General features: G+C 43.1%; 1 protein-coding gene across 42 annotated transcripts in view; it reads right to left on the reverse strand.

Moving 5' to 3' along the window:
- Positions 1–23,241, reverse strand: part of TSNARE1 (t-SNARE domain containing 1) — a 482,568-nt gene that overhangs the window by 430,127 nt on the left and 29,200 nt on the right. For 25 of the 42 annotated variants that reach the window (XR_011139363.1, XR_011139361.1, XR_011139364.1 and 22 more), the window contains one exon: positions 1,555–1,605. The exons of 5 other annotated variants lie outside the window; for them this stretch is intronic. The gene's annotated coding sequence lies outside the window, so the exon portion shown is untranslated. Of the gene's footprint in view, positions 1–391; positions 498–1,554; positions 1,606–14,898; positions 14,937–20,331; positions 20,517–20,735; positions 20,784–23,241 lie in introns of those variants that run through there. 12 more of the 42 variants (XM_068933475.1, XM_068933483.1, XM_068933464.1 and 9 more) reach the window with 4 other exon arrangements.

Consider the following 23,241-nt stretch of genomic DNA (forward strand, 5'->3'; position numbering starts at 1 on the left):
CTCCTTTCTGCCACAGAAGAAACTGCACATTAAAGCAAGAAATGGAAACAGAAAGCTATAAAACCAAGAAAGATGCCTTCAGCAAAATTTGTTTTGCAGCATGATTAGCTAGCACTGAGAGCCAAGTCCTGGAGTTTTCAGCCCACTTCCTTGCAGGACGACAACTTATGTTAACCCTCTAAGGCCAACCATGGGACAGGGTGACTATTCTCAAGAGTGGTAACACCACTAATCCTCTTTACATACCACGGCTCAAAGAAGATATAGTGGCACCGACCACTGATAACCAAGGGAAACCTCATCCATATCAAAACAGGTGCCTGTCCCACAGCTTCAGCACTGGCACTGAGAAGTTGTAGCAGGTTACGTTGGAGCCTGCAAAAATAATTACCTAAAGCTCTGCTCCCTTTTAATGAGACCTGCAGATGATGATCCAGAGTCGCTGTCCCAAGGGTATTCATGAAAGAGTCATGTAAATTCACAGCTGCTCCCTACATCTCAAAGTAGAGGAAAACTGGATGGAAACAAAACAACAGCCACAGGAAGAAACAATGAAGCTTTGCTTCTGCTCTCTTGGCCAAGAACAGAATTATCCCCTCACGAAATCTGCCGATGAAACAGACGGCGAATCCTCCGGGACGTAACTTGAGCGCTATCGCACTTCATTGCCAGAACCAGTCCGGTGCGCACCCGGGGGACACATGCCCACACCGTCAGCGTGGTACACGGCTTTACTCACTCCAGTAAGAGTTTCCAAGAGGAGGAGCGTGAAGTTAAGCCCACAGAACAACCAAGTTCTCAGTGATTTCAGGGAATTTTGCATTGCATCTTTAAGTACCCATGTTTCAAAACCCTGACATTATCCATATTTCATTTGTTTTGTATGCAGCTCTAGAGGTTGAAGATATCAAACCATCAAATGACCAGCGCGTCAACAACAACAGAGAGGAAACAGGAAAACATGGCTACAGCTCTCTTTAGGATACAGGTTGCTCTCCTCATGAGTCAAGCTAAGGTATGACGCACAGGGACTCCCTCCCTAGCCTTGCCATCCTATCAGCAGGCAGAAAAGCAAAAGCAACATATTGGCAAACCCTGCTCACCAGCTAGCTTTCCGTAGGATGGTTGTGTACTGTCTAGTTTGGCACAAAGACCAAGGACGTAGGAGTAAAAAAGACAATTAGCCAGACCATCAGCTATGCTTGAATAGGTAAACAGGTCGTTTTTTAATCGAGTTAGATAAGTGGTATTTCTCATCATTTTAGCACAGACACTTAAAATAATATTACCTAGCAGGGTTTTAGCCTAGGAGAATTGAGAAAGAATAAAAGGTCTGTCTAGGAGGGCCTTGCTTTGGAGAGTATGGAGCCCAAAACGTTCATAAACCAGTTACTCCTTTTGCCAACTCAGTCTTTTTGACTGAAAGCGAACCTGCTATAAATGAAAGTGAGAAATGACCCAATTCACATGAGGAAATACATATGATATTTGCATCTGCCCAAGCTCCATCCTTTCACACGCAAAGGTGATCCAGTGCTGTAGGAATGCTCTTACCAACTGGTTCCAAAGTCCTGTTCTCCCAGTCACAAAAGACTTCCGTGCAATCTGGAAGGAAAATTGAGATAGCAGATTAGTTGCTGCGATGAAAATTTTTTTACTTCCATTGTTAAGGACACGGACACCATCAGAGCCATGAGCTCTGGTGTCCAGCAAGAACCTGCATTCTTTGAGCTGCTTTGTATGAACAGCTGCAAAAGCAAGTGTTGGTTCCATAAGACATTACTGCTAAGTAAGGGAGAAGCACCTCCATTTAAAAAGAAAGAAGATATGAAGCTCTAAGGTGTTAAAGAGTATTAAGACCTCTAAATTATCAGAGATGCAAAACCAGAGGATTGTGAATTAGTTGAAAGGTACTTGATGAAAGTAAAAATTAGAATCGGTGATACAAAGCATAAACCACCTATTTAACCAGCCTGTTTTCTTTAGGACCCTGACCACAGTGTGGGAAGAACCTTCTGGCCACCACCTAGTTAAGCGTTTCAGTATATGTTAAACTTGAGGGAACAGAAAGAGCCACAAAGAATCAAGATCTGTGCATTTCTCACTAGCAGGTTTTCTTATGTGTGTTTATACACATGTAACCACAGCCCAAGCTTGCAAGAACTTTAATTTTTAGCTTTTATCTTAATGATTCTCCTTCTAGAAACATAATGCCACTATGGCGCTGCTAAGAGCACCCAATTCCCCTGGGACAAAGAAGCTCTCCACATCTCTGAGCAATGGGTCCTGCATCTGTCAAGCACCAGGCAGCTTTCAAGATGCAACTGACAGCTGTGCTACAGGTGACATGAGTTTTTGGCCTCAGGAACCTGGATTACACAAGATGACCATTAGCCAGACAAACAGTGGGTTCCTTAGTGTATCTATCTGCCTTGCAACAGCTATTAAGTATGCAGCGTTTCCTAATTTACTGCACTATAGAGAAAACTGCAGTGTCCATCCATCAGTTTGCTCCCATGAAAGGCCTTTCCCCCAGTGAACACGCTCATCTGCTCAGCTAACATCATCGAGGAAGCCCTTCCTCACACATCGCAATAATGATGATGCAACATCTACTGCTTTGATCCTCTTTGGTTAAATACAACAGAATTTTTCAGGTATTAATAAACACTTATTATATCCATGTTACGTATTTAAAAAAAAAAAAAAAAAAAAAAAAAAAACCTCACTAGAAAAGAACTCAATTTCCCCAGTCAGAAAAATTTAGAGATAAAAACCCAGCAATGATTTATATCTGCCCAGAGCAGCAGTCCCAGCCTTCAGTGACCTCTGTGCAAGTATATCAAGCCAATTACGTACTGTGCCTTCCCCTCTTGTATTGGCTTTTTGTTGTTGCTGGCTGTGAGAAACATCGAGACTTTACCAAAAAAAAAAAAAAAAAAAAAAAAAAGGTATGTTAGCCTGCTCTTCAGACTAAGGACAACTGGACTAGGTCTTTAATCAAGACTTGGATGAAACCGTGTGAGGTGTTTGCTAAATATTGATCTTATTGAACTATTACAGCTAGAGGATGTAATTCCCAACCACCTTTCCACATAACCCATAAAATTCACCAGTGGGCAACTCGGCTCAGCCCTTTGCCCACTCTTCCCTCATATTTGCCATAATCTTTGTTACCTGATGAGTGGTAATTTGTTAAACTTCAACAGCTTGATCACATGAGCACCCTTAATAAGCAGCGGGCACAGCAGTCAGGGGCACCACCAAAGGCACCACAGAGAAAAGCGACCCAGCTAGAAGGAAAACTCAGCACCAGACCTTTAAAAAGCCTTCAACCACACCTCACAGTTGACAGAAGAAACGTCACCAACATGTTAGAGATGAACAGACTTGTCAGCTTTGTTAGTTGTACATGTTGGCTCTACCCAGATTTTTCTCTTGAATACTTTTACTATAGCTAGGACCTCCTCAGCACAGAAGCAACGACCCAGGCAGGACAAAGCAATGTGCAGCCTGCCACTTCGCTTCTATCACCTACAAGGTCCTAGGTCTGACTTCTTGTTGAGCAATGCCATCACCATTCTGGTGAAGAGAAGGCTTTTTCTGCTGGGTATCCCAAAGCACCCTTACTGCACTGCCTTGCTATAGGAAGGAAACGGAGCAAAAACGGCCAAGAGCTGGGAATTCATGACTTCCAAGCCCAGGTGCTTTCAATTGCAGGACTCTCCCATTCCAAGAACGTAAGAAGAGGAGTACGAATGGAAGAGTATGATGAAGACTACATAAGAGATTTCCGTGTTTCTGAAACATCAGTAAGAGACGTATTTAGGCCTGAATTTTAACCCTCATGTTCTCACCATGCTCATTTACTGCAAGATATTGCTAAGAGGATCTAAAACACAAAGGACTTCTCCATCAGGAAGAAGAGCATGTACTTAGAAAGTCTGAAGCTCATGCCAGCTCTTCCAGGCAAGAAGAAAGATCCACAAAATCAGCTCATCCTACAAGTGTGGCATGGTAACGCCATCCGATACCCAAAAGGGTAAAACTATTTCCTCCTCCTGAAGTGTCTAAAGCCCACAGGGGAACTAGGGGGAGCAAAACTATCTCAGTCACCAATTGCTCTGGAAAAGACTCAAAGCACCTGTGTGTTTCACCTGCGCTCCCACGCACAAAACAAACTATAGCGCATTTGTGCTTTCTCAAGCAGAGCTAAATAGCAGACTCTTGATTGGAGAGACCCATTTAGAAACCAAACGCTGTGAAAAGCATCCTGACTTTGAGGCGTGCACAAGTGCAGCCGAGGGTGACGCTGGCCGTTCGTGCCCTTTGCTAAGGATTCTGAGCACGAAACCGAGCACGGGAGATGACAGATGGAAACGCATTATGAGTCGATGAGGAGAGAAGGAAGTCTGTGAGAACCGCATGCTGAACCCTCGGATGGCATTAGGAAGAACAGCTCTAACGAGGCTGACAAAGTCGCAATGGATTTCAAGCCATATATGCTGATACGTATGCTACAATGAAAATGTTAAAGGCAATCAATCTTCCGGCTTCCAAGGGATGCACTAGATCTTCAACCTGGGATCCGGAAGGTGACGTCCTTTTTTAAAACCCAGAGTGAAAGTGCCCATTTAACGGTTAAGTATACCTTTGGCTTCCTTTTTGTCTGAAGCATTCAGCCACGAAAGGAAACAATTTCTGCCTGCACTGATAGAGAAAATGATATTGAATGTTTAGGGGAGATTAATTTCAGGATTGTGACCAGACTGAGGAAATTTGTGGAAAATATCTTTCATAGTTTGATATTGAGTTTGCAGCTTTATGAGTAGCTCTCCTGAGTTATGTGCCTGGCACCTTGGGTGCGGGTGACGCTTTCATTCCTTCCCTCCCTTTGTGAATGAAAATGCCATCCAAGCACATAAACACAATATTTATTTAAAAAAAAAAAAAAAAAAGTGAAGTACAGATTCCCCCCCACTTTTACAATGTCCAATAAGACTGCTGCCTAGAAGACTGCTTCGTGGGCTCTCCAGGAATTTCCCTGAGCTGACACACAAACTGTGCCTGTCAGATGTACAGCATCACCCCTGAAACTTAAATAGCTTCTGAGGTGCAAACCAGGACAGTGCCAACATAAATCAGCTGTCATATACGGCATCCTTTACACCTGCATTACTAACAATGCTTTTGATTAGCAAAGCTGGAGAAATCTGAAACACTCATTTCAAACTGCATTACCCCACTAAGATTTGGTCCTCGTTTCCATCCTGCCCAGGTGCAGATTCTCATGTAAGCACAGAGAGAAACCCAGGCTCCTTTGCTTCTTCTCTCCAAAATTAGCATCCTAACTGCTGGACCACCTCTCTTCTCTCTGCAAAGTACTAAATACACTGCAAGGAACAACTGCCTGTGGAGATGCCACGTTCCCCTCAACTTGAACTGGCATAAATGTGTTGTAACCAGCTCCCTCTTTGAGCAACCAAAGGCTTGAAGAAAGAGGTTATGTGAAGTTTTAGTGCTGTCAAAATTCGTTTGCATGGAAACTGCAGCAGAGAAGGGACCCTTTTCTGAAGGTACTTTCACTCCCATCTGGACCCATCACCTTCCATTACTCAAACGCCTTTCTGACAAACGTCCATGCCTTCCCCTATGCTATGCCCAAACACTAGACATAAAAAATAGCTTACGACAGTTCCTGCTGGCATAGTAGAGAGACTGTTTCTTCTGTAGGATTAATTAGCAGATGGGATCAGTGGAAGATAGCTGAGCTAGAGAGCTGGACAACTGTAGTCTTTCCATTCCAATAAATACAACCCAAAAAACTAAGGATGCAAAGCTGCTTCAGGGCCAGCAGTTGCACTTGAATCTCTTTCCTAAAGGTAGAAACAGAGGTCAAGGAAGAAAACTGCAGCCTGTTGCATGGGGTTACTGACAGGTTGTCCAGGCTGACTTATAACTGCATGGTTGGTTTTACAGTTCCCCAAACTCTTGCTTTGCTTGCTTATTTATCAGTCAACCCACCATTTTACTCCAGCAAAATAACCATGATATCAAAGAGATTTTGAAATTAGAAGGATGTGCTTGCAAGCATCTTCCGTCATGCAGAACTGGAATTAAAATATATACTCAGCCTCAGCTCGCTCCCTGAAATTGACCGTGCAGAAACTTCCCTGCGTCATGTCAAGAGATTCCCAATAGCTGAAAGAGCAAACGGCAAGCTGCAATCACAGCAGCTTTTAGCAGACTTCAAAATAAGGCATCAGTTCTACCACCATACCTAATCTAGTGCAACGGTTTGACAGACTCATCATAGGCATTAAAAAAGCCTTTCTGGGAGCAAAAAGGATATACCCGTAGCAAGTTACAAGCTCTAAAATAAAAATGACCTATAGAAGTACCAAAACTGTGATGGCACAAGTCTGGATTTGCCAAGGGGTAGCCCAAAGCACCCCATGACAGGCAGGTGCCTCTGAAGAGACAAGGATGGATATCTCCAGAAGACACTTCAGTAAAATACTATTTTCCACAGAAGGACTTTGAAGACAGGCGATGGCTATCAAGGCTCAGGCTGAATTTGATGCTTGAGACATAGTGAGGCTCCTTTAAGCTAGTCATCCTCCAATACAGAAGAACATGGGTGGTGAGGACCGAGAGAAAACAAGTTTGCCCATAACTCTGAGCGGCAAATGGTAACCACGAACGTTTTCATAGGAACAGCTGCCAATCCCCAACAGATTTTTTCAAACGACTTCCCTCATCCGCGTGGTTGAGGATTCCTCCATGGCTGTTTACAGTATCAGGACTCCAGCAATAAAACTGGGACCCTCTTGGATACCTTCCAGCTCAGAAAACACAGCAGCCTACATTTAGGATGCATACTTTGGGGTCCAAATTGAGGTACAAGGAGCTGCTAAAATGTCACAGAGAAATGATTGCTTTTTCACTTGAAACATAGACACTTTGCATTTCTTTCTGCCACGTTCCCCGATTGACTTTATCAGCTTATAGAAGGAAACAGGAACTGCATGGCTCAGAGGGATAGTCATCTTCTAACCATCATAAAAAAAAACACATGTGCACCCTGAGTAGCTTAGTGAGACACTGTCTTTGGTCCTGAGCCACTTGGACCACACAAACCATATATTCACAGCTCTGTGCGACATACCTATCAGAAAACAAAGACAGACAAGGCAAGAAGCAAGAGCACCAAGATGTAGAAGTTAAAATCGCAGGACTGGCCAGGCTGTGACAAAAAGAGGAGGTTTTCTCATTTCCGTCTCTGCAGACAAAGGCTCCACCAAGCCAAACAAGACAGTCTTCATCCGGTGCACAGAGGAGGTCAGGGAGGCGAAATGTGCAATTTGTTTCACGGAGGAAGCTCTTTGTGATCAAATCAGAATCGTCAACCTGGTCCAGGGGTTAAAACTATATCTAGGAAGGAGGTGAAGGCAACACCCCTTAGTGATGCCTGCACCAGTTCACGTACTCCGTTGGCTTGTCTGCTTCACAAGCTTTTAACTGCTCGATTGAACCTCTAGTAAAGTTATAATTTACTAGCATCTATATTCCACTGCCTGTAGTTTTACTGCATTTTTACTGTGGTGCCCAAATACTCAGTCATTCAAAGAAGCCTTTGAAAAAGCAGAGCGGAGTTTAGTAAGTAATGTGGACAGGGGCAGCTAGGAGAAGATATCTCCTCTGACATAGGAGGACAGAGTGAAAACAGTTTTTTTTACTTTGCAGAAAAAATGTTATCATAGCAGCAATGCCAGAGGTAAGAACATGAAACTCACAAAATTTAAAAATTCATATGAAAAATAAGTACTTTGTTGATAAGCCCAGCCCTTCTGAACCACTTGCTATATAATGTACCGATATTACAGCCCCCACAGCAGGTTTCCAACGCTGGATGTTTTCTCAGCCAGGATTCCTCCTTTACCCTTAACACAGGTGACACCAACTCACACAGGGGCTGCGATTCAGTGCAGGGAAAGGCAAAGGTATGAAAATATCTGTGCATTTCAGCAAAGCTGTTAGAGTCAGTTATCTGCTGCTTTAGCCTCCCCTTATGTCATTTACAAATTTAAAAATGCATATAGGCTTCAACATCCTCTCCCAATCACTCTCTTTAGCATGCAAATGCTATTTAACACAATCAGGCAGGACAGAAAGCCCAGATCTTTTTACCATATCAACTACATTCCAGTTGTCAGGCAAGATAAAGAGACTCCAACTCAACAGTCAAGCTGGCCAAAAGCACATTACCACCCCTGGATGTTTCTAAGATTAGCACAGGACTTTGCGTGGAGGAACAGCTCTTCCCCAAAGGCAGCGGTTCTTCCTATAGCACTACGTGGGCATGGAAAATATATATATATATATATATATCTCCAGCCAGACATATACGATGTAAACACCTTTCATTTTCATGGAAACTTAGACTTAAAACTCCTAAAAGGCCAGTTGGAAAGGGCCCATGATGGCAGACTCCATGAACTGAACCCACGTGGAAGGTGCAGGTTGCACGCCCCACGCAATAAGCTGCAAGGAAGGCTTGATCTTGCCACGAAGGCAACCTAGCATCTGCTGTTACACATACCACACAAATACCTAAAAGGCTAAAAGTATCACCGCATAAGCCAGCAACACACCTGATCAAGTAATCCTAGACTTGTTAATGAGAAAGGAAAAGGTATCATTTAAGCAAAGGTGTTGACTTTGAGACCCGAAAAACCCACAACTCCAAGAAAGGTGACAAGCTCCTTGCTCTATTTGCAGCTGCTTTATCTGAAATTCTCAATCCCAGGCAGAAAATAGAAAACAGAGGACAGAGCTCACAGTCTGAGGCTTCAGGATGCTAAAGGCATTTACGTTCCTTGCTTTAAGTTTCAAAGAGGAGACGTTGACAATGTTTGGAGGTATCCCATGAAACCTCCCATCAAGACTGTTCATTGCAAAGGAGAATTGGCTTAACATTGGCATTTGATAGATATGTCTGTATAATCTGCTATCTTCCACAGGGGGAAAAAAAAAATCTCATCATCCCTAATTCTGTGCATTTTTTTCTATTAAACATCAAAGACAAAAGGTAAGACTTTGTTGTCACAGACGGTAATTAAAAAAACAAACAAACAAAAAAGTTTATTAATCAAGTTCGCCTGGATCTATCACCTAACTCCCCAGTGACTTCAGAGCACCTTAGGTAGTAACAACGATCCTAACTATGTTCTTCCAGAAGAAATTTGAGAGCTCTGAACTTGTGCCTCTCTCTTTTTTAATGGCATGGATCCAGAATTCATAAATAACCAACCTATCAGTTGTGCCCGTAAAAGAAGGAACGAGATGGATAACTAACTGAGCACCAGGACAGGGCGTCAAAAGCCCTGGTTCCACCCCAACATGCTCAATGTGCTTGAACAAGTCCCACATCCCCATGCCTATTTTTCCCAGTTTCAGTCTGCCATAACACTACTGACCTCTGCAAAGTGCTCTGAGATCTCTGGGTGAGCAGCATTATAAGTACAAGTGCTACTACTTTGAGTCCAGGTAATTCAAACAAAATCTCTACTGAAAGCTCATGGTTTCTGTCTATCTGAAAATAGACAGAAATCCCCACCAAAAACATTTAAGTCGTCACGACAGAAAAATAAATCCCGGCAGATTGTTGCTAACATTATGTGAATCATCATGTTGTTATAGCAACTTCATCTCTGCGTTGAATCTAAAATCCAAGCACAGTTGAAAGAATATAACAGCATTAAGTAAAAATGATATATAACAAGATAAAAATGGATGGGCTCAACCTCAGAGGAGCACCCACACTTCTTTCTCACCCTCTTCTCTCCCTTTGAAAACATTGGTTTGCTGTATTTAAACAAAAACAAGAGACTTGGAGCTCATGGAAGAGAAACAGCAGTAACAAGCTTTTGAATTCAAGGAGTGCCTTAGAAAAGAAGATCCACCTTTAAATGAAATCAAGTGAAATTCTCAGTTATTACTACTAGAACAGCCACAGTCAATTGACCTTAGCGTAGTTACGTATTGGAAAACTCATGCATGGCTTCAAATATGTATGCACAGCGTTATCTTACTCAGTGGAGAAGTCCTAAGGAGAGAGATTCAGAGCAGAACAGAAGATAGAGAAGCAAGAAAGTATGTGCACTAGATGTATTTTTAAAACTAGAGGTATTGTGATTATTTCATTACCGGAGAAAAACTAAAAAGCATCACAAGGGTTCTTTCCATCCGAGCAGCAAAGGAAGGAAGAAGGCTAAATAAACATATTTATCTCAGGGCCTTACCAGAAAAGCACAGCTCCTCTTAAAGACAAGAACATTACTTCCCTAAGCAGTACGGCTTTTTTTATAGCACAGAAAGTAGCAATAATACCAGGCTGCTCCCAGAAGCTGGTAAACAGTCACAGTACGTGATCAGCGGTGGTCCCTCAACTCGCATGGCACCAGCGATGCCCCGAGTGCAGGCTGCACAGGACCAGCCACTGCACCATCACGAGGCCTCAGGGGTTACTGTCAATCTTCCTGTGACCTGATGCATCGCAGAAAGCACCATCTCTCCCAAGGAGCAAATACCCAAAAAGCCAGCGCTTGTCCTCCCGGTCAGGTCTTTTACATCGCTAACTAGAAAGCAATGGAACAGCCAAAATTTATGCGTGCATTTTGCACACATTAGCAGCCACTGCACTTCAAAATTTGGGTGATTTCACAACTTCTAAGTTAGCAAAAATGACAGATCATCTTCCCAGTCCTGGGAAAAGAAGCTTTCCGCTACTGTTGCTCCTGCACGGGTGGTTACATTCACCCCAAATAGAGCAAAGTGTACCCAGAAAGGAAGGCAGGGCAGAGAACTGCTCCCTCCGGCAGGGCCTTCAGGTGTTGAAGGTAAGGAGGAGGGAAAGAGCTGGGGGGTTGCTGCATTTTGCTCTTGAAATTTCAAGTAAATGAAAAACAAATAAAACAAAACAAAAAAAAATCCACAGCTCTAATCCCAACAAAGGCCTATTAGCTACAACATCACCAGTAAAATACTTGCTGTAACTCAATTAATTGAAAGCATAACAGCCTAACTTACTCCTTCATAGCTCAGGACAGCAAAAGCATCGCTCTCCTTCAGACAAGAGAATTTTGATTTATTTCTTTTTTCCCCCCTTCTCCCCCCCACCTCAAATGCATTTATTCATTAAAGTTTCCTCGTAGGCTGTGTAATGAGTCACTTTCCCTTGCTTCTCTAGAAAGAAAAAAGTGCAAAGGGATGGAGAGGAGCAGGATTTAAAGAGGAAGGACAGACTAACCAAGCCTGTTCAAAAAGCTTCCAAGGGAGTCATGGATAAAGCTAGGCAGCTCCAAAATCCCGAGCAGACACATGGTCACCATAACCCTTCCTTTATTACTGAGATGCACACCCTTCCCAGGGCCTCAGAGTCCGGCTGCAGACGTCTTGCTACAGCTAGCGCAGAAAGCCGCCCCCTCTCCTCTGCCCAAAAATAACTCGTCGAGTGTTTTTCCTTTGCAGAAGAGTTTGGGAAGAAACACGGAGCTCCAATAGCAAGCGGGATGGATGCTGCTCCTCTGATGGACAGACTGCCTCACAAATACCAAAAGGACTATCTATGCTCCAAGGAAATATAATAAAGTGAGATCACGTAAGCTGTTGTTATCGACAGCACGAGTCACTTCATCTCCGTCCCAGTCATGCAACTGGGAGTCGTGGCAGGCGCTACCTCAGACCGTTCCTCACGGCCCCACACAGGCAGAAGGGTGCTAGCAATTATTTTATAATGAGCTATCCAAACATCTTTGTTTCAGGAAAATAAATCAATAAACAGATCTGCATCGGGGCCAACCAGGCTCCTGTGTCTTCATGTACTGCAGTGCTTAAGCCCTAACATTGGGGTAGATGAAGAAAGGACATTATCAGCATCATGAGGACAGATTGCTGCAGAAAAAAAACCCAAACAGGGTGTTAGGGAGGAACAGTCCATCAGTTAATAATGCTAAACTCACTGAAGAGCCAAGGGGACAAACATCCTCATGGCCAACGTTATCTCAGCCTGCCTCAGGGCTGAGCTGGTATGCCATGGGTTGGCCCCCTGGCTACTCCCAGGAGCACATCCACCTTTCTAGGACCTCCACCCAACCCCAAAGGCCTCCCAAGGACATAGCAACACAGACTGCTTCAAGGAAGCGAGCAAGATAACCCACACAGGGATGCGAACACACGTCTGCAGAGAGGTTGGGCAACAGGAACAGGTAGCACGCAAGCCCGCGTGGCGTTAACTTACGTTTGGCTCTGATGGGTAAGGACCAGAATAACCTTCACCATGAACACAAAGGGAGAGGCTTTGCTAGCAAAATTCACCAACACACTCCACACCCATCTGGAGCCAAGCTCACTGGCTCAGTGGAGCTCAGATTGACAAAAGTATAACTATCTAACAGAAGAAACACTCCATTTGACAACTCACAGCTCCCTAGTGATGGGAAGAGAAGAAGGAAGTCTACAGAATGTGGAAAAGGGGACAGGCCACTTGGGAGGAATACAGGGACGTTGTCAGAGTGTGCAGGGATGCGACAAGGAAGGCTAAGGCCCAGTTGGAATTAAATCTGGCAAGGGATGTCCAGGACAACAAGAAAGGGTTCTTCAAATACATCAAGAGCAAAAGGAAGACAAGGGAAAACGTGGGCCCGCTGCTGAATGGGGCGGGTGCCCTGGTGACGAAGGATACAGAGAAGGCAGAGTTATCGAATGCCTTCTTTGCTTCCGTCTTCACTGCTAAGGCCAGTCCTGAAGAATTCCAGACCTTGGAGACAAGAGAGGAAGGCTGGAGAAAGGAAGACTCTCCCTTAGTGGAGGAGGATCAGGTTAGAGATCTTTTGTCCAAACTCGACATCCATAAATCCATGGGCCCCGATGGGATGCACCCACGAGTGCTGAGGGAGCTGGCGGATGTTATCGCTAGGCCACTCTCCATCATCTTTGAAAGGACCTGGAGATCAGGAGAGGTGCCTGAGGACTGGAAGAAAGCCCATGTCACGCCAGTCTTCCACAAGGGCAAGAAGGAGGAGCCAGGAAACTACAGGCCTGTCAGCCTCACCTCCATCCCTGGAAAGGTGATGGACCAGCTCCTCCTGGAGGTCATCACTAAGCATCTGGAGGACAAGAAGGTGATCAGGAGTAGTCAGCATGGATTCACCAAAGGGAAATCATGCTTGACCAATCTGATAGCCTTCTATGACGGGATGACTGGCTGGGTAGAGGAGGGCAGAGCAGTGCACGTTGTCTCCCTGGACTTCAGCAAGGCTTTTGACACTGTCTCCCATCACATCCTCCTAGGTAAGCTCAGGAAGCGTGGGCTAGATGAGTGGACGGTGAGGTGGCTTGAGAACTGCCTGGATGGCCGAGCTCAGAGGGTTGTGGTGAATCAAGTTGGAGGCCTGTGGCTAGTGGTGTCCCCCAGGGGTCAGTCCTGGCTCCAGTCTTGTTCAACGTGTTCATCAATGACCTGGAGGAAGGGACAGAGTGCACCCTCAGCAAGTTGGCTGATGATACTAAACTGGGGGGAGAGGCTGACACACCAGAAGACTGTGCTGCCATTCCGAGGGACCTGGAGAGGCTGGAGAGCTGGGCGGAGAGGAACCTCCTGAAGTTCAACAAAGGCAAGTGCAAGGTCCTGCACCTAGGCAGGAATAATCCCCATGCAGCAGTACAAGCTGGGGGTTGACCTGCTGGAGAGCAGCTCTGCCGAGAAGGACCTGGGAGTGCTGGTGGACAACAAGTTAACCATGAGGCAGCAATGTGCCCTTGTGGCCAAGAAGGCCAATGGGATGCTGGGGTGCATGAGGCAGAGTGTTGCCAGCAGGTCGAGGGAGGTGATCCTGCCCCTCTCCTCAGCCCTGGGGAGGCCTCCCCTGGAGTACTGTGTCCAGTGCTGGGCTCTCCAGTACAAGAGAGACATGGCACTCCTGGAGAGAGTCCAGCGGAGGGCTACAAAGACGATGAGGGGACTGGAGCATCTCTCCTCTGAAGAAAGGCTGCGAGAGCTGGGCCTGTTCAGCCTGGAGAAGAGAAGATTGAGAGGTGATATGATCAACGTGTATGTATCTGAAGAGAGGGTGTCAAGAGGATGAGGCCAGTCACAGGCCAGGGAGGCCAGTGACAGGACAAGAGGCAACGGGTACAAACTGAACCACAGGACGTTCCATCTAAACCTTAGAAAAAACTTCTTGACTGTGAGGGTGACAGAGCACTGGACCAGGTTGCCCAGAGAGGTGGTGGAGTCTCCTTCGCTGGAGATATTCAAAAGCCGTCTGGATGGGATCCTGGGCAATATGCTCTAGGTGACCCTGCTTGAGCAGGGAGGTTGGACTAGATGATCCCCAGAGGTCCCTTCCAACCTCAACCATTCTGTGATTCTGAGAGCAGAACTGCTGATCCCCGGCCCTACTTGATACTTCATTTAAACAGATTTTGACCTGCAGGGCCAAACCCCTTGATTAACCAGATATGCATGGCACCCACTATCAAGGTTGACAGGTGAAGCCCAAATGTCACATGCTGGACCACACAACTTAATGCCTTCCAAAGCGACCTCCTAACTGCCAGATGGAGGCAGTGCAGAAGGGACTGGTATATGCCCTTGGAGCTCTCACCACTCATTAGCTCAGCACTTGAGCGAGAGGGACTCTAGCCTTACAGAGTGAAAACAAACCCAAAATAACATAGCCTGCGTACAACTCTACTGCTACCACAGCTTTCCAACGAGGGCATTGTCTTGTCCATGTGGAGCAGTGGGGGACTTCAAACTGGCGTGATGAAGGTGGTGATCCAACAGCTGCATCGTGATGTGTCATACTTCAAGACAGTGATCTGCCACCTTACCTAGAATGGCGCTTTTCACTTCTTAATATGTACTCAATCTAGAGGAAAGAAAAGTAATCCTTTAAGTGATTAAAAATATTTATAAAGATACAGGCTAAAATTCAAAAAGCAAACAGAAGATAAAATCTAGGGAAACTTTTTCACTTCCATCTAGACTGTTTCCAAAGGGTTCACATGCCAATCTAATAATAAAACTGTCATATGGGGTGATGTGATTTTAGCTTTCAAGCTGAAGGTTGCTATGGGAGGCTGTTCCCAGCAGCCGTACTGCATATCGTTTGTAAAAGGCCTTCACAGCACAAGACACTGCACTGATTTTTGAGTGGCAAGAAACTCACTAGTCACTATTTTCTGAAAAGTCCTAGAAAAAGCTGCAATCCTGCAAAGAGATGGGAGAAAATGGGGCTGTAACTCAGAGTCTCCCAAAGCTAAGTGCAGGCTCAAACATGCAGTCACGTAACCTCAATCTTACAAGCCAGTGCACAACAGCTAAGCCATGGCAACCACATACCGCGCGTTATTTGCAAATGCAGGTTACCTCGGACATGAAAAAAGTTAAAAGACTATCAGATGATCTCCTGCACAGTACAAGAGAGGTGTGTAAATAGGAATAGTTATTGCAGTGGCTCTGCAGCAGCGCATTAAACTGCAGGATGCTTTGACTGTGCATCTAAATCCTGACTCTCCAATAAAAATGAGGCATCGCTTCACAACAGGTTGAGGGAGATTACCTAGCACAGGACCACCTTTTTAGGATAAATAAGATATAGCTATATATACAGGGAGTTGTGCAACGCTGGTCAAATACAAACGACTCCCTTAAAAATAATACGCAAACACAGAAGATAATCTTCTGTACCAGATGGAGAGATTTAGGGGCCAGTTACAACTTACAGGATTTACAGACGAAACACAGCAAGAGCGAAGTTCAGAGAAGACAAGGACATAGACACGAAGCAGCACGAGGCAGCACGAGGGGAAGACCGAGTAGCTATTTACATTTAGATAGTGCACTTAAGACTACTGAATGCTGATTTAGAAAAGGCTTAATACACGTTGCCAAAGTTTCCAGCCATTTAGCATTTTAATTCTTTGCAGGTTAAATAATGCAGATTGAGTAGATGAGATATATGCAAAGGGATGCATACTTCAAGAGAAAGTGTACTGTTTTTCTTTGGACACGTGGCTGTACTAGGTTAATGTCAAGAAAGAAAAAATGCGTTATTTAAAAGACAAGCTGGGAACATAATGCATTAACAGTGGCAAAAATGCGAGTGAAGAGCATCAAATGATATGTTTCGAGCCACTCTCCAGCTCTAAGCAGGCAACCTCAAGCTGCAATCCTCCAGTTAGCACTTCTGCGCTCCAAATCCCCACTTCCAACTGTCTCATGAAACATGACATCTCCGAGATGAGGAATAAGCCCTGATCCCATCAGGGTGAACCTCTCTGCTTTTAATCAGTACAAAGTGATTACAGATATGTACTATTATAAAACTTAGTGATATCAGGCTATTTTTTTTTTTTTTAGGGAAAACCATTGTAAACAACAGTCTTCTTCCTGGTTTGTTCCTTTTCTACATATCCCCTGTTTAATTATGGCAGATGTCTCACGCACAAGATGACCTGCTAGCTCTGCTCCAGAATGGGACAGTCTTTTTCTATTCCAAATTGACAACAAGAGATCCTATTAAAAAAAAAAAATAGGAATAAAAATAAAAAATAAAAAGCAACAGAACCAATAAACGAGAAAGCCAAATCCACTGGGGGCTTTCTGTTTGCAAGGTTTTCAGGCTACGCTTCCCTCTTTGTTTCCAAAGCACCACAATCTTTTACAGCTCTGCATAAGTGAATCTCAAAAATTAACTCTTGCGCAGAACTTTCTCACGAGGGTCCAGCGCTCAGTCAATCGGTTCAGAGCAACAGCTGGAAACAAGGGGGTTAAATTATGTTTATAACAGCAAGGGAACGACAAAAATCAATTCTCTTGAGTGCAGTTCTATTTTAGGCAAAAAAAAATACACATGCATATATGTGTGTGTGAAGTATATGTGTAATATATAAGTGCATGTGTGCGTATCCATACACAGATACACAGCAGCCATATATATACATACATATATATATGTACACTGATCTATGTGGCTGATGACGCAGGAGTCTTCAGTTAAGTGGATCAGTAGAGCATTTGCCTTACATGGAAAATAAGGTAACCGGAATCGGCAAACAAGACAGGCTGGAAACAGAACTGGGCCCGCATCTGAGAGACAAACGAAATGGTGGAGTGTACAACCATACCAAAGGGGATGTATACCTGCATGTGTATTAGTCAGCACCTTCTATCCTATTCTGCATATCTGCCCCGGTGGGATGCCCTTTCTCTAGCTATACTAGCAGCCAGAAGGCAAGATCTCTTCCAGGCAGGTTCACAACCATCAACTTCTCTGATGTCAAAGCTTTTGGACCTCATTAAAATTATGATGGAAGTTGTGTTTCTAACACAAACACAATTACTTGACCATTATTATTTAGTTCGCATGGCCTTCCCGACTCAATACATAAGGTGGCTTATATTCACTCATTGACCAGAGCCATGCAGCAACCAGCCAGTAGGACTCCAACCACACTTTTAACCAGAAGCAGATTCTCTTTCCTGAAAGCTAACTTGAGCCTTTCTCTCTCTGCCTCTTCCTGAGATTGGTCCAGAATTGCACTAATCTAAGCTTTTCATAGGTGCTTTCTTCCTCAACTTAAGGATAATTAATTAAAAACATCCAGAGTCAGATTTTCCAAGGATGAAGCATACGATAATCTGGAGTCAACTACAACTACATTTATCCTTTGAACTCAAGTGAATGACTCAGTTCTTCCCAATGACATTTTACTAAACCTGTGTGTAATTAGCTACACAAACATCAAGCCTAGAAAGGGAAGGAGAAGGAAAACTCATGAGTCAAGTGTTTGGAGATACAACTGGGATAACTGAGAAGGAAGACTTGCAAAGCATGGATTCAGCTCAGGTCTTGCAAATCACAGATGATTTTGTCTAGATTTGAGCCAAAATTCTATTATGGCCTGAAAAATCCTTAGCCAATAGAAATTCTGCCAGAATATGCTTTCACGCAACAAAAACAACAAATAAAAATCTTGGTCAGCAAATTAGCATTTGTATAGGCATCCACACCCCCATTTTTTCCTACAAAATTCCTCCTAGCCATAATTCTAAATCCCGTAGTATTATGTAAATAGAAAACATTGAGAGGCATCAATCACAGCTGCAGCTACCAAGAACAAATCATCCACAATAAACTACTCTATTATGTGAATTATTTTGCTACAAGCAGACTAAATTATAGCAGAAGATCAAGGTTTTAAAGAGTCCAGCCAGCCCACCACCGTCTACCTACACTTTGCACCCTAGTTCTGACACTCATCCTTCCCTGGCACCCCATTATTAAGCTTAGTGACGTCCTTCTCATCAGTCTCAATGCCTTGTCAGCTGAAATTCAGATCAATCAGCCCCTGGAATCAGCTGCAATTAGTAACTCAATCACATTCAGCATTTTAACTTATCCTCTTTATGAATCAGGTCAAGCTTGAAATCTCCATTTACGTTATCAGCCTTTGAGATATGAAGATAATCACGCATCGGACCGATCAAAGGTTCCTAGTAACTTTGGTGTGCAAGGATTACCATATGGGAACACTCTGTCTACCCTCACATCTCTGTTTGATTATGGACAGTACTTTCTTCCCTGGAAATTAGCACATAAAACACGGTGCTGAACCAGAAAGTGCTGCCCAAAGTACTGCTGAGCTCCTCCATTCAGTAACAGGGCTGTAGGCACAGTACATATGTCCTCAACTAAACACAAAGTTCATCATTTTTCAAATGGAATATCACATCTACTGAAAATCTAGGAGAAAAAAGATACTCAAGGTTTTATGCACGATCACCTTTATTTTACCTCAGCTTTATTTCTGTGGATGAAGGGCATTCCGATTCTTCCACATTGATTTTTAAAATTAAAAATGGTTCTCTGAACAGCATTCACTTCTCTCAGCCTTGCTTTGATGGGGAAATAAACTATATAGCCTATTGAAATACAAAAATATTCTGATCGTGTTCTTATGGTCCTTCCTTGTGTTCTCACCACCAGCCCAGCGATATCTGCAGCACCTATGGACCACCTCCATGTCACAATCACATCTGGTAAACATCTGACCAAGGGAAAAAATAAATAAAGAAATTAATACATCAAAGACAGAAAAAGTAATTCCTGTCTCAAAGAACTTTCACTCTGCTGCTCACATTCACATCCAACTAGCTATTTTTCTTCCTACAACATATAGGACGTAACGTAATTCTGTTATTTTTGGAAACAGAACTTCTCTCCAGAGTGTGGGCATAGGGAAACAATTTGTATCGAGATCTTAGGATTATTTAAAGAGAATTAAAAAAAAAAAAAAAAAGTAAGGATATAAACTAATAAAACAGTCTTATTTAGGAAAAAAAGAAAAAAAAATAGTATTTTAATTGAAGCTCTCCACTGCTGATACCAGCTATTACGAACACAGCTAAAATAATTTATCTCACCTACAGCAAGAAAACGTCACAAAAAAATCACAAGGAACATAATCCAACAACAGTCTTTTCCATTAACTCAAGAACTATGATGTATTGAATATTTCAAGCGCGATTACACTATAACAAAACGACATCGTGCCATGAGGTTCTATAAATTATTCTCTCTCAATACCTCCCTTCCTCACAAAGATGACAGGCAGCTGAATAAATAAAGTGCTATCAAAAGATGAAAGGCACTAAAGAAACATGGAGGATTCTTCACATTACCATGTTTGTTTTAAAGGGATAAGATTATCTTAACTGCTAGTGGTACAAATTCCAGCTGGGATCTGGCCATTCAGTCACTCTCACTGCCTTTTATCTGAGCACAGGAAGACTATCCCACTCTTGTTGGCGGTTCAGCCCAACAAGACTACTAGGATGGTCACCACCTACAAACAAGCCACTCCAGTCTCAGAAACTATTGTTCCAAGGAGATGTTCTCTGCAAAGGAACATATAAGACATAGTGTTTAAAATGATGGCAGCCTGTCCCAGATTACAACTCCAACACAGTTAATACTGTTGAATCTATTTTAGAGCTATCAACAGTAGAAAACTTGTCATTGAATTTCTCTGCTGCGGACCAATCACAGAATCACAGAATGGTCGAGGCTGGAAGGGACCTCTGGAGGTCATCTAGTTCAACCTCCCGGCAGGTTGAACCTCAAGTAGGGTCAGCCACAGCAGGTCACCGAGGACCACATCCAGTCACGTTTTCAATATCTCCGAAGATGGAGACGCCACCACCTCTCTGGGAAACTTGTCGTAGTGCTCAGCCATGCTCACACTGAAGTGTTTTCTTACCTTCAAGTGAAATTTCCTGCGTTTCCGTTTGTGCCTGTTGCTTCTTGTTCCTGTCACTGGCACCACTGAAAAGTGTCTGGCACTGTCTTCTTTATAACCTCCCTTCAGATATTTATGCACACTGATTATATCTCCCCCAGGCCTTCTCTTCTCCAGGCTGAACTGTTCCAGCTCTCTCAGACTCTCTAAATACAGAAGAGCCAGTTCATAACCTATTTACTCTTTCAGAAAACTTTTAACATTATCAAGTGATCATTAAAAAAAGTTGGTAAGACCCAAGCAAGACATATAATAAAACAATGGATTAGAAAGTCCAATAACAAGGTAAATTAAAACACACACACACACACATATATATCTGCTTAAACAAACTGTCTTTGATATGGTCAAAGTTTAACACATACCTGACAACTGAATTAGGCATCACACTGTTCAATATATTCATTAATGATCTGGAAAATAAGGTAAGAAATGAGAAAGCAAAGTCTGCAGGCGATAAAGCTGTCTTGATACACAAAGTTCAGGCTCAATACACGCAATGCAATGCACAGTGAAGGGGAAGTATTACGCTATTCATACTCCTTACAAGAACTGAAGCTCACAAAAGGAACTGGATGTCACCCCTGCAGCTCAGAGAGGAACTTTACGCAAGCCTACCACTTTCAGGAATTAATAGGATGTAAAGGAAATAAGAGAGAACAATAGAGAGATTATTATAACGCACTGGGATCTTGCTCATCACACCAGAGGAAGAAATTACAAGAACAGAGAGGAGAAAGGAGCAGGAAGAATGCTACGAGGTCTGTAGCGATGGAGGGAGAAAGACAAAGACACACGAAAAGAATGAGTTTGATTATAACAGAGACAATGAAACAAATACAACAAACATTCTTCGATAAAGAATGGTTTAGGGAAGATGGATTTGGAATTTCTGTAATTCCTACCACACACTGAAAAAATCAGAAAATATTCCATAGAAAAAATGAAAAGTTAGGAAATTCTCAAGAGGTAAGTGAAAATATTTTAGACTCGATGAGTTATTAAACTGTAGCACAGGATGCAGAGGCCAAAAAAGTGAGCCTCCAAAAGTACAGCAAAGTAGGTAACAAGAACATCCAAAGTTTTTAAAAACAAATTGTAAAATAAATTCTTAAGCCAGCCTAAATGATTAAACATCATAAGAAACCCAGGGAGCAATTATCAAAACATTTGCATACCTTGGCGTTACTTTCTCTCCTTTTGAGCACACTACTACTGGTCACCATCCAAAAGAGAGATTCTTGAGCTAAATGAACCTTGGATCTCACTAGACAATTCCTAGACTACTTGTAATTAAAGGCACCATTAAGCCTTCAGACAACCAGATGCCAAACCATGTCAAAGTTACACAACTGGATTTTGCTCCAATTACATTGCATGCAAAAGATATACCCCATCACAAATGAATATAATTTTATAGAAAGCTTTCTCCATATCCTACAACCTCACGATCATTTGACATGCTCTTTGCATTATCCTCTCAATATTGTTTAAAAAGACTGTTTAAAAGTCACCTGCCAGCAACCTTAAGAAAGATGGAATCAGTGGTCAATCAAAGAAAAAAACTTATCTAACCACCAGGAAAGCCAACTAAAAATAAATAAATAAATAAATACAATCTCGTTTACATCAAGGGAAAAAAAAAAATCATTCTCTTCCTCTGTACTTCACGATTTTTTTTTTTTTGGGGGGGGGGGGGAAGGGGGGAGGATATTTTGAGCTTCCTCTTTGCTTGCTTATCTTCTAAGGGTCCGTACAGCTAAGCGACTGCAAATTCTTGTGGCTTGCTAAATGTCACAAGCACAGCTCATCCATTCTTGAAACATTCCTCCATAAACAATCTAAAAGGGCAATTAATCAAATGCTGCGCAAAGGGCTCTCGCACAACCCAGTCTGGGTAAGAGAACACCTAAACTACCTCTCAGATGGAGACGCTGATCAGATTTTCCCTTCAGCATTTAGGGAAAAAACCCTATGCTACAAATAACTCAGAAACAGCTATCATACAAGAGCCTGAAAATATTATCATGTAAGGTCAGAAAATAAATTCCCATCCTAACAAAGAAATCAAGTCTATTCTTAAGCAAACGCTACGGCCAGTGAATTTGGGAAAAAGACAGAGGGGAGAGCATGTAAGAGTGTGTTGTCTGAATACGTGCACAAATAGGGGACCAAAAGTCAAGAAGAGAGATTGTATCACAAGAGATGTAGAAGTCACAGGAGATGCCTTTCTTGACATTCCTCACCAAGAGATTTTCTAGAAGAGACAGAGAAGTCTCTGCTGCTTGTAAACGTGCCACTGGCTCCAGTCACTCATCCTGCAGTTTCTCCCCATTTGCAAACAAAATGACCAGCCTTCCTCAGTCATGGAGTGACAGACGCCGTTTTCTCAGCCTTTCTGAGCAATGTGGTGAAGCTCATCACAAAGAATTAGATCAATGACTGAAGGGAAGAGAAGAGAAAAGAAAAAGAAAAGGGAGAAACCTAAAACATAACTACCATCCTGGAAGTTGGGTGAGGAAAAAACAAACAAAAAAAAACAAAAAAAAACAAGGGGTGAGTCAAGGAAAGACGTAAATGAGAACCTCTGCTGAAAGTTGAATACAACACAATACTCAGCAGCCACCCAACTGGTCAACACATGGATTACCTAGTGGTAGACCAATGGGCAACCAGCCAAGCTATGATTTCTCTCACAGTGGAGGTAACCACAAGGGTAGCAAGTGGTAAAAGACACGTTAGGACATTCTAAACATAGCATAAAAGCACATCCTAAGGAAAATAGGCCTCTTCTGCTTCTTTAGCTGATGGAGTAAATCCTTTAGAGCCTCACGTCCTAGACATTTCTTTTGTTGTATCCTTGCTGGTGTC

Source organism: Struthio camelus, chromosome 2 (assembly GCF_040807025.1).
Source record: "Struthio camelus isolate bStrCam1 chromosome 2, bStrCam1.hap1, whole genome shotgun sequence".
NCBI classification, from domain to species: domain Eukaryota; kingdom Metazoa; phylum Chordata; class Aves; order Struthioniformes; family Struthionidae; genus Struthio; species Struthio camelus.